This window comes from Pongo pygmaeus, chromosome 15 (assembly GCF_028885625.2).
Source record: "Pongo pygmaeus isolate AG05252 chromosome 15, NHGRI_mPonPyg2-v2.0_pri, whole genome shotgun sequence".
NCBI classification, from domain to species: domain Eukaryota; kingdom Metazoa; phylum Chordata; class Mammalia; order Primates; family Hominidae; genus Pongo; species Pongo pygmaeus.
In genome coordinates this window covers 73231367-73243641 of record NC_072388.2, presented here as the reverse complement: position 1 = coordinate 73243641, position 12275 = coordinate 73231367, and the positions used below count along the sequence as shown (strand labels likewise).

Sequence of the window (12275 nt, the reverse complement as noted above, 5' to 3'; positions counted from 1 at the left end):
CCATATCCCAAGAAGCACCTCCACCATCATCCTCTCTCCCCATATGCTGGGTGATGGACATGTTGACCCACAGCCTAGATTCCCTTTCAAGGCAGGACTTGTTGCCCCAGCTGCTGGGAGTGCCGTAAGCAGACAGCCTTCAGCTATCAGCTCCTTTGAGAATCGCCTCAGCTACAAGAGAGAATTTGCCCGAGGTTACGCCCTTTGCAAGATATCCCACGCCCAGTGACTGATTGGGGTGGGGTTAGAAAGGAGGGCCACTGTGGCCCAACAGGAAGCAACTGAGATGGGCCATGTCCACTCTAGTGCTCCCCATGGGGTCGGCTGAGGCTGTAGTAGGGCCTGCCTCTCAGCTTGATTCCTCCCTCTGCCCAATCATGCTTCCTTCATCTCCCTACCAAGATGCAATCTCTATAGTCATTGAGCATGATAAGCATTGTCTCAGGGTGTGGATCCAGTGGACCCTACCTGTGACACCCACTGTAGTTTTCTTAGCACTATCTGATTTATATTTAATATCATTTTGTATCTGCCTAAGGTCTGTGAAGGCAGATACTTTGTCTTGAAACTGCTATATCTCCAGCACCTATGCCTGGCACATACAGAGTAGTTGCTCAGTAAGTACTTTTTGTTTGCTTTTTTGTTGTTTTGTTTTGTAGAGACAGGGTCTTGCTATGTTGCCCAGGCTGATCTCAAACTCTTGGCCTCAAGCAGTCCTCCTGCCTCGGCCTCCCAAAGCACTGGGATTATAGGCATGGCCACCATTCCCAGCCTGGTCAATAATTACTGGATGTTGAACGAATTATCACTGTTGCCAGTCGTGGTGGCTCATGCCTGTTATCCCAACTACTCGGGAGGCTGAGGCACAAGAATCGTGTGAACCTGGGAGGTGGAGGTTGCAGTGAGCCAAGATCACACTGCTACACTCCAGCCTGGCGGAGTGAGACTCTGTCTCAATTTAAAAAAAAAAAAGAAGTATCACTGTCATCTCCTTAATACTGTTGGGGCTCAGAAAACAATACCCCAAAGTATGGCACTTTGGCATGCTGATACTTTGAACTGAAAGACATTGGAAGGACCTCAAAAGCAAAGTCTCTTTCTTCTCGTCTCCTTTTCTTCTTTCTCCTGCTTCCCTTCCTCTCCCAAGGCAGGCCATAGAAACTAGAACCCTTCTTCTCCAAAGCCAACCATAAAACCTAGAAATAGGACTTTAACCTTCCTCCATCCTTCTGTGTAGGAGCTGGCCATAAAATTCTGACCTACCTTGTCTGAAAATAGACCATAAGACCTTCATTTCAGAAGGGGCACTGCCCTAAACCCAGGAGAAAGGAACACCACACAAACAGGCCAAGAAGAATCTGAACACAGGCCTTGCTGGGTTTCCCCACTCAGTCTGTTACTATTAGATCATTCCCTTTCTGTCTAATCACAGTTCAACACAGCTGTCATGCTTCATTGAATCTAAGCATAAAAATGAAGTTTTTGGCTGGACGCAGTGGCTCATGCCTGTAATCCTGGCACTTTGGGAGGCTGAGGCAGGCGGATCATGAGGTCAGGAGATCAAGACCATCCTGGCTAACACGATGAAATCCCGTCTCTACTAAAAATACAAAAAAAAAATTTAGCCAGGTATGGTGGTGTGCACCTGTAGTCCCAGCTACTCAGGAGGCTGAGGCAGGAGAATTGCTTGAACCCAGGAGGTGAAGGTTGCAGTGAGCCGAGATCGTGCCACTGCACTCCAGCCTGGGCCACAGTGTGAGACTTCATCTCAAAAAAAAAAAAAAGAACAGTTTTTTTCTTGAGTCTTTTGGTCCTCATTTCTGAAGGCTCCCACGTCACATACAATTTTGATTAGATAAATCTGATATGGTTTTAGATGGACATGGTGGTGTGCACCTGCAACCCCAGCTACTGGAAAGGCTGAGGCGGGAAGATAGCTTGAGCCCAGAAGTTCAAGGCTGCAATGAGCCATGATCACACCACTGTACTCCAGCTTAGACAACAGAGCAAGACCTTGTCTCTAAAACAAAAATTAAAAGAGAAAGTTATAAATTGCTTATGCTTTTCTCTTGTTAACCAGCCTTTTGTTATAGGAGTGGTGGCCATGACCCTTACAATAAGGAGGAAATTTATTACACCTTTCCATCCCTTCAATACTCTAAGATTACTCTATGGTTGGGGAGTCCTTGGGTGATATCTAATATAAAGGCTCCAACTGTTTTTTGTTTTTTGTTTTTGAGACAGTGTCTCGCTCTGTTGCCCAGGTTGGAGTGCAGTGGCACGATCTCAGCTTCCCAAGCAGCTGAGACTACAGGCTTGCACCACCACACCCAGCTAATTTTTGTTTTTGTTTTGTAGCAGTGAGGTCTTGTCATGTTGCCTAGGCTGGTCTCCAACTCCTGAGCTCAAGCAATCTTCCTGTCTCAGCCTACCAAAGTGCTGGAATTACAGGTATGAGCCACCACACCCAGCCAAGGCTCCAACTTTTTAACAGACTTGCAGGGGCCTTAATCTTTCCAAAATGATTCCAGGGTGGAAACAGGCCAAGATGGTTTCAGATCTAGAGGACGTGACAGCAGGGCTCTGCTCAGCTGACAACTCTGTCCCTCCTGCTCACAAATTTAATAGGCTGTTCTCACTTGGGGAAGATGCCACCGTCCTTTGAACCAGCTACACTGCAGACATTTTGACCTGGTCAGCCCACAGGATAAATTTTAGATTAAGCAGCTATTCTTGAGTATTTTTACACACTTTCATGTTTTTTAAGAACATTCACATTGCTCAGGAATTTCTTTTTTTTTTTGCTCAGGAATTTCTTAGGATAGCCATTAGATGTGGGTCGCTTTATCATTCTAATTTTATATACAGGGAAACCTAGGTCAGAGGAGTAGCTTCACTCATCCCAGAAGTGTTTAGTGAACACCCTCTATGTGCCACGCACTGGGCTGGGTATTGGAGGTTGACTAGGCAAGCTCCTTGGCTAGCAAGGGAAACAGACAGGTCCAACTCTGTCTATAACTGAGGTGTGAACCAAGAGCTTGGAGGACCAGAAGATAAAATGATTGCTTCTCTTTTAGGGTATAACCTCTGAAGAAAATTTATTGTATAGGTAACATTTTAAAAAACAAAACACAGGCCAGGCGCGGTGGCACATTGCTGTAATCCCAGCACTTTGGGAGGCCGAAGCAGGTGGATCATGAGGTCAGGAGTTTGAGACCAGCCTGACCAACATGGTGGAACCCTGTCTCTACTAATAATACAAAACTTAGCTGGGCATGGTGGAGTGAGCCTGTAATCCCAGCTAATCAGGAGGCTGAGACAGGAGAATCGCTTGAACCCGGGAGGCGGAGGTGGCAGTGAGCTGAGATCCTGACACTGCACTCCAGCCTGGGCGCCAGAGCAAGACTCTGCCTTAAAAAACAAAAAACAAAAAAAAAAAAACACAACACAGGCCAGGTGCGGTGGTGCATGCCTGTAATCCCAGCACTTAGGGAGAGTGAAGAAGGCAGATCACTTCAGCCCAGGAGTTTGAGACCAGCCTGGGCAATATGGTGAAACCTCGTCTCTACAAAAAATACAAAAATCAGCTGGGTGTGGTGGCAAGTGCCTGTAGTCCCAGCTACTCGGGAGGCTGAGGTGGAAGGATCGCTCGAGCCTGGGAGGTCGAGGCTGCAGTGAACCAAAACTACATCACTGCACTCCAGCCTGGACTACAGAGCGAGACCTTGTCTCGAAAAAAAAGAGAGATTAAAAAACAAAACACTTAAACATACAGGCTCTTTGGTCAAACTGCCTTTTGCCCCTCCATTCCTTGCATTCTGAATTCCTACAGATTGCAATCATCTTCAGTGGGTGCACACTTATGTACACACAAACATGCTTTTAAAAAACAAAATATGGAGCCTATCTTCTTTTAAACTTAGCCATATTTGGGATATATCCAAAGATGTTAATTGCAGCATTATATGTAATAGCAAGAGACTATAACCCACTAAAATGTCTGTCAATAGGAAACTAGATATATAGTTCCTCTGTAGAGACAGTCCCTGACTTATGATGGTACAATTTGACAATGGGTTTGTCACGAACTTAACAGTGGAAAAAGGTAATTACTTAAATCTGTGTATGCTGGCTGGGCGCGGTGGTTCATGCCTGTAACCCCAGCACTTTGGGAGGCCAAGGCAGGTGGATCACCTGAGGTCAGAAGTTCAAGACCAGCCTGGCCAACATGGTGAAACCCCGTCTTTACTAAAAATACAAAAATTAGCCAGGCATGGTGGAGCACGCCTGTAATCCCAGCTACTTGGGAGTAGCTTGACCCCAGGAGGCAGAAGTTGCAGTGAGCCAAGATCACACCACTGCACTCCAGCCTGGACAACAGAATGAGAGTCTGTCTCAAAGAGAGAGAAAAAAAAAAATGCAAGCTGCAAGACAGAGTGTTTAAAAGGAAAAGGAGTATTTGTGTTTGAGTGTGGGTATGTGTGAAATATATTAATACATATAAGTTTGCATATATATAAAACATTTCTGGAACGATTCCCAAGAAGCTGTGAACAGCTTGGCTCCGGGGTGGAAGACAAACTTATTTTTCATTATATGTCCTATCATCTTTTGTGAAATTTTTTTTAACCACATGCTTTTCAATTTTTCAATTAAAAAACTAGTTAATTAAATGAAACAATAGGGCATGGACATTGTTCAATGTTTAATATTAATGTCACATTTAGCTCTTATTATTGCCAGGTAATGTTTAAGTCTTAATATCTTTTAACTTGTTTATTCCCCAAAACAACCCTCTGATGTGGAAACTATTATTACCCTCATTTACAGATTTTTAAAAACTGAGGCTAGGTGCAGTGGCTCATGCCTGTAATCCCACCACTTTTGGAGGTCAAGGCAGGAGGAACGCTTGAGGCCAGGAGTTCGACAGCCTAGGCAACATAGTGAGGCCCTGTCTTTAACCCCCCAAATTTTTTTTAAAGAAAATTTTAAAAACCTCACCGGGTGCAGTGGCTCATGCCTGTAATCCCACCACTTCGGGAGGCCAAGGTGGGTGGATCACTTCAGGTCAGGAGTTTGAGGCCAGACTGGCCAAGATGGTAAAACCCCATCTCTACTAAAAATACAAAATTTAGCCAGATGTGGTGACACATGCCTGTAGTCCCAGCTACTTGGGAGGCTGAGGCAGGAGAATCACTTGAACCCAGGAGGCGGAGGCTGCAGTGAGCCGGGATTGTGCCACTGCACTCCAGCCTGGGCGACAGAGCAAGACTCTGTGTTAAAAAAAAAAAAACAAAAAAAAAACAGAGGCAGCATGCCCCCAAGGTCACACAAATACCAAGTGATAGAGTGGGGATTTGAACCCATGCAATCCGGCTCTGAAGTCCATGTTCTGAATCACTATGGCAATGCTACTTCTTCTTCTTTTTTTTTTTTTTTTTTTTTTGAGATGGAGTTTTGCTTTTGTTGCCCAGGCTGGAGTGCAATGGCGCAATCTCGGCTCACTGCAACCTCTGCCTCCCGGGTTCAAGTGATTCTCCTGCCTCAGTCTCCCGAGTAGCTGGGACTACAGGCATGTGCCACCACACCTGGCTAATTTTGTATTTTTAGTAGAGATGGGGTTTCTCCATTCTCCATGTTGGTCAGGCTGGTCTTGAACTCCCAACCTCAGGTATCCACCCACTTCAGCCTCCCAAAGTGCTGGGATTACAGGCCATGGCACCCCGCCATCTCCTTCTTATTAATAGCTGCAAAATATATTCTACACAGTGACGGTGTCATATTTTGTTTAACTGCTCCTCCTTTGATAAGCATTCTGGTTGCTTCTAGGATTTTGCTATTACCTTCTATGCTATAGAAACATCCTTGTGATAGACCCTTTGTCCTTTGTGCTTTTGGGTAAATATATTTATAAGAGAATTCCTGGAAATGAAACTACGGCATCATCTAAAATTTGATAGTTATCACCAAATTATTTTCCTTCTTTTAAAAAAACATCAATTTGTCTTCCCTTTATCTACGTATAAGAGTGAGGAAGTAGCACAGGACTCTAGTCGCTGAAATAAGGGAAGTTCGGTCCCATTAGAAAACAGTATAAGCAGAGACAGTGACCTGTGGGTTTTTTTTAATTTTATTTATTTACTTTTAGAAACGAGGTCTCACTGTGTTGCCCAGGCTGGAGTGCAGTGGTATGATCATAGCTCAATGCAGCCTCGAACTCCTGGGTTTAAGCAATCCTCCCGCCTTAGCCTCCGTTGTTGAGGCTGCAGTGAGCCCTAGCCTCACTGTGTGTTTTTTGAGGTTAGGGATTGTCTGGTTTATCTTTGTTCAACAAACAGCACAAGAATCACTTAAGAGCTTTAAGTGGGCTGTTGATCTGGTTTACATTTGTGCACATTTCTCTGGCTGCTTTGTAAAAACTGGGTTAGAGCTGGGGGAAATTCAAGTGTAGAAACCCAGTTAGAAGGTTTTGCAAATATTTGTTAAACAAATAGCTATTGTACTCTTATGAGTGCTTCTGGAAAATGGGGACACAGTAGTGTGAACACAACAGACATGGTCCTTGTCCTCCTGGGGCGGAGCGAGAAAGGCATGAATGAAGTAAACGCACAAAACGAAAATATAACCAGCTACAATAAATGCTAGAAGCAGGAAAAAGTGGGCTGCTGTGGAAGGAAACAATAAAGGGTGGTTAGGAAAAGACTCTCTGGGGAAGGGACATTCACAGTGGGGATGGAAGGAAGAATAAAAATCAGCAGAAGAGTAGAGGAAAACAAGGTTTGTTTTCTAGCCCCTAAAGAGGTTCAAACAGAAACTAGCTGGGCATGGTGGCATAAGCCTGTAATCCCAGCTACTCAAGAGGATGAGGCACAAGAATCACTTTAACCCGGGAGGCAGAGGTTGCAGTGACCTGAGATCATACCACTGCATTCCATCCTGGGCAATAGAGCAAGACTGTCTCAAAAATAAAAAAAATTAAAAAACAGAAGTTAGAGCAATAGGCAAGGCCAGGGCATAAGAAGCCTTGAAGAGCAGGGCGCAGTGGCTCATGCTTGTAATTTCAGCACTTTGGGAGGCCGAGGCGGGCAGATCACTTGAGGTTAGGAGTTTGAGACCAGCTTGGCCAACATGGCAAAACCCTGTCTCTACTAAAAATACAAAAATTAGCTGGGCGTGGTGGTGGGCGCCTGTAATCCCAGCACATAGGAGGCTGAGGCAGGAGAATCACTTGAACCCGGGAGGCAGAGGTTGCAGTGGGCCGAGATCATACCACTGCCCTCCAGCCTGAGCAACAAGAGCAAAACTCCATCTCAAAAAAAAAAGAAGCCTTGAAGGGCTTTAAGTGGACTGTTGATCTGGTTTACATTTGTTCAGATTTCTCTGGCTGCTTTGTAGAAACTGGATTAGAGCAGGAGGAAATTCAAGTGTAGAAATCCAGTTAGAAGGTTTTGCAGAAGGACATGAAAATGAGATAATAGTAGCTGGTCTAAAGGGGTAGAAGAGGAACCTATAAACTAAAAGAGTGTTAAATGACATATGATCAATTGCGATGTGTAGACCTTATTTGGATCCCAATTTTTTTTTTTTTTTGTAGAGATGGGGATCTAGCTATGTTGCTAGATCTCAAGACCCAGGCTGGTCTTGAACTCCTAGGCTCAAGCAAACCTCTGGCCTTGGCCTCCCAAAGTTCTGAGACCACAGGTGTGAGCCACTGTGCCCAAGTGGATTGTGAATTTTTTAAAAACCTAGAAAAGAAAAAAATAAAATAAAAAGAAAACATCGATCACAGTTATGAGCTAATTAGAAATTTGAACTAATTTTAAGTTGGCTCTAAACCCGGTAGCTTACGCCTCTAATCCCAGCACTTTGGGAGGCTGAGGCAGGTGGATCACAAGATCAGGAGTTCGAGACCAGCCTGGCCAATATGGTGAAACCCTGTCTCTACTAAAAATACAAAAATTAGCCAGGCGTGGTGGCGGACGCCTGTAGTCCCAGCTGCTTGGGAGGCTAAACAGGAGAACTGCTTGAACCCGGGAGGCAGAGGTTGCAGTGAGCCAAGTTCGCGCCACTGCACTCCAGCCTGGGCAACAGAGCGAGACTCCATCTCAAAAAAAAGAAAAAAAAATTGGATCTTATCCAAAAGATAACTCTGAAATATAAACTCAAATATTAACAACCAATATGATATATGGCCTTTTGCTATGCTTCATTATGATTTTTCTATACAGATATTTACATATATATTTATTTTCATAGTTGAGATCACATTTTACATCAAGTTTAGTATTGGTGTAATACTTTTTTTGTTCAATGCAATACACTCTTTTTTATTGTGAAAGCTGAATTGAAATTAAAAGATCTATAAAAAACTGTCATTTTTGGCCTTCAAGAGCACCAACTCTCATGATCAAAAAAGGCCACAACAGGGCCAGGCGCAGTGGCTCACGCCTGTAATCTCAGCACTTGGGGAGGTGGAGGCAGGTGGATCAACTGAGGTCAGGAGTTTGAGACCAGCCTGGCCAACGTGGTGAAACTCCATCTCTACTAAAAATACAAAAAATTAGTGGGGCGTGGTGGCGGGTGCCTGTAATCCAAGTACCCAGGAGGCTGAGGCAGGAGAATCACTTGAACTTGGGAGGAAGGGGTTGCAGTGAGCCACAATCCAGCCTGGGCAACAAGAGTGAAACTCCGTCTCAAAAAAAAAAAAAAAGGGCCACAACAGTTAAGAATGTATTATTTGATTTTATTGTATACTAAGTGGTGGGCACAGAGCAATTCTCCTTATAAAGTAGACAATTAGCTTCACTCCGAACATTTTAAATAATGCACATTAAAACAAGTATACATTTTACAAGTTGTTCTGCAATCTAAACATACAATAGCTTGGAGGACAACATTTAGAAAACAAAAGCCAATGTAAAAAGACAGATTAAAACAACTAGAGGCCAGGAGCGGTGGCTCCGCCCTGTAATCCTAACACTTTGGGAGGCTGAGGCAGAAGCATCGCTTGAGCTCAGGAGTTCTAGACCAGCCTGGGCAACACAGTGAGACCTCATCTCTATTAAAAAAAAAAAAAAAAAAAAAACTTAAAAATTAGCTAGGCATGTTGGCGCATACCTGTAGCCTCAGCTACTCAGGAGATTGAGGTGGGAGGAGGTGGAGACTGCAGTGAGCTGTGATTATTATCCCACTGCACTCTACCTGGACCACAGAGCAAGAACCTGTCAAAAAACAAAAAAACAAAAAAAGAAAACACACACACATACACACACACAAACACACACACACACACACACACACACAAACCAACTACACTAGAACAGTATAGGTTTTATATGGCTTGGATTTCACAGTTTTCTTAACTGCATCATCAGTGTCAGAAATCTGTTCTTGGCCAGGTGCAGTGGCTCACACCTGTAATCCCAGCACTTAGGGAGGCAAAGGTGGAGGATCACTTGAGCCTAGGAATTTAAGACTAGCCTGGACAACACAGTGAGACACCTCCCCCCATCCCTGCCTTCTCTACAAAAAAAATTTTTTTTAATTAGCTGTGTGTGATGCCAGCACCTACAGTCCCAGCTACTAGGGAGGCTGAGGTGGATCACCTGAGCCCAAGAGATGGAGGCTGTGGTGAGCTGTGATCCCACCACTGCACTCCAGCATGGGCAACAGAGCGAGACTCTGTCTCAAAAAAAAAAAAAAAAAAAAAAATTATATATATATATGTATATTTTTACATATATATATTTTACATATATATTTTTACATATATTATATATATATAATCTTTAAATTTAAATTTTAAAAAATCTGTTCCTTCAGCTGGCTTCTTTGCTCCAAATTCAAAGAAATACCTTCTCTTCCTGGTTTCATTTCACCTTCTGGATCCATCCAATATTATTTAATATCAATTACCCATTAAAATTCCAAACACTGGCCCAGCTTGGTGGCTCACACTTGTAATCCTAGCACTTTGGGAGGCCAAGATGGGCAGATCACTTGAGGTCAGGAGTTCAAGACCAGCCTGGCCAACATGGTGAAATCCTGTCTCGACATAAAACACAGAAATTAGCCAGGCATGGTGGCAAGTGCCTGCAGTCTCAGCTACTCAGGAGGCTGAGGCAGGAGAATCGCTTGAACCTGGGAGGCAGAGGTTGCAGTGAGCCGAGATCGTGCCACTGCACTCCAGCCTTGGGGGACAAGTCTAAAAAAAAAAAAATCCCAAACACTAATGTACCTCATTTTCCTAACCTGAAACATCATGTCATCATCTGTGCTGCTGCCGCTGTTCTCTTTGGAAGATGACAGAGCTCTTCAAGTTTCACCAGCCATTTGCTTCTTTACAGGTCTTTCTGGAGCAACCTGCTTTTTCCTCTTTAACTTTTTGTCAACATCACTGTCAGAACCGCTGCCAGAAGAGCTTGAAGCAATAAGTTCCTTTGATTTGGGCATTGCTCTGCTCCGCTGCACTCCAGTAGCCAAAGACCCTCCCACTTGCTCACTGGTAACTCTGGTGTATTACTTCTTCTTCTTCTTTTTTTTTTTTTTTGAAACAGTCTCACTCTGTCACCCAGGCTGGAGTACAATGGCACAATCTCAGCTCAATGCAACCTCTGCCTCCTGGGTTCAAGTAATTCTCCTGCTTCAGCCTCCCAAGTAGCTGGGATCACATGCACCCGCCACCACACCTGGCTAATTTTTCTATTTTTAGTAAAGACGAGATTTCGTCATTTTGGCCAGGCTGGTCTTGAACTCCTGACCTCAGGTGATTTGCCTGCTTCGGCCTCCGAAAGTGCTGGGATTACAGGCGTGAGCCACCGTGCCCAGCCTGCTACTTCTTAAAAGTTTACAGTAATAGACAATGCTGAGGCACCCTGGGACAGTAATGCCACCGAATACCAAACTAGGACATTTTTGAGAGTGAAAGGGGACAAGATCTGTAAACCTAGATTACCCTAGAGAGGTGAGGTTGCTTGCTTTAATACTTTGGTTGCCTTATTAATTTTTCAAAAATTGCATCCTTTTTTTTTGGTTTTCAAAATAAGAAAGACATACTTAAATAAAGTTATTTCCTCTTCAAAGTCTTTCTAGACTCCACTTTTCCCCATGTTGAGTTAAATGCCTCTCTCTTTGGTTCTGGGGCAGTGGTTCTCAATGCTAGGGGGTGGGGTAAAGCTGGAATTTTGGTCCTTTCTCCCCTAAAGGACATTTGGCAATGTTTAGGGACATTTTGGGATGCCTAGGTCAGAGGGAATGCTACTAGCATCTAGTGGGTAGAGGCCTGGGATACAGCTAAACATCCTACATGGCATAGGAAAGCCTACTCAACAAAGAATGATCAGGCCCCAAAACTTAATGGCGCCAAAGCTGAGAACCCCTGCTATATGGTATGTTTGTCATAGCACTTCACAAAGACAGCTGTAGGCCGGGCACAGTGATTCACACCTGTAATCCCAGCACTTTGAGAGGCCGAGGTGGGTGGATCACCTGAGGTAGGGAGTTCGAGACCAGCCTGACCAACATGGAGAAACCACATCTCTACTAAAAATACAAAATTAGCCGGGTATGGTGGTGCATGCCTGTAATCCCAGCTACTCGGGAGGCTGAGGCAGGAGAATCGCTTGAACCCGGGAGGCAGAGGTTGCAGTGAGCCAAGACAGCACCATTGCACTCCAGCCTGAGCCACAAGAGCGAAACTCCGTCTAAAACAAAAACAAAAACAAAAAAAGGCCAGGATCGGTGGCTCACGCTTGTAATCCCAACACTTTGGAAAGCCAAGGCAGGCAGATCACCTGAAGTCAGGAGTTCCAGACCAGCCTGACCAATATGGAGAAACTCTGTCTCTACTAAAAATACAAAATTAGCTGGGCGTGGTGGCACATGCCTGTAATCCTAGCTACTCGGGAGGCTGAGGCAGGAGGATGGCTTCAATCCGGGAGGCTGAGGTTGCGGTGAGCCGATATCGCGCCATTGCACTCTAGCCGGGGCAACAAAAGCAACACTCCGTCTCAAAAAAAAAAAAAAAAAAAAAAAAGCTGTAATTGTCAACTGATTGACCTACCCACCTAGACTGCAACTTTCATAAAGACAAGTGATACATGTATGTTGTAGAGTGTTTGGCATGCAGTTGAAACTTAATAAGGATTGGAGGAAAGTGAGAAGATACATCCAGATTTAAATTTAGGGACCTGTGGGATCATGCTGTTTTTTTTTTTTTTTTTTTTTTTTTTGGAGCCATTTCCCACCTCCCTTTGGGTACTACTCAGTCAACTGAT

General features: G+C 44.3%; 1 pseudogene; it reads right to left on the bottom strand.

Annotated features, from left to right (window-relative positions):
* Window positions 1-9309: 9309 nt before the first annotated feature.
* Window positions 9310-10452, bottom strand: LOC129012359 (activated RNA polymerase II transcriptional coactivator p15-like; annotated as a pseudogene).
* Between the last annotated feature and the right edge of the window lie 1823 nt (window positions 10453-12275).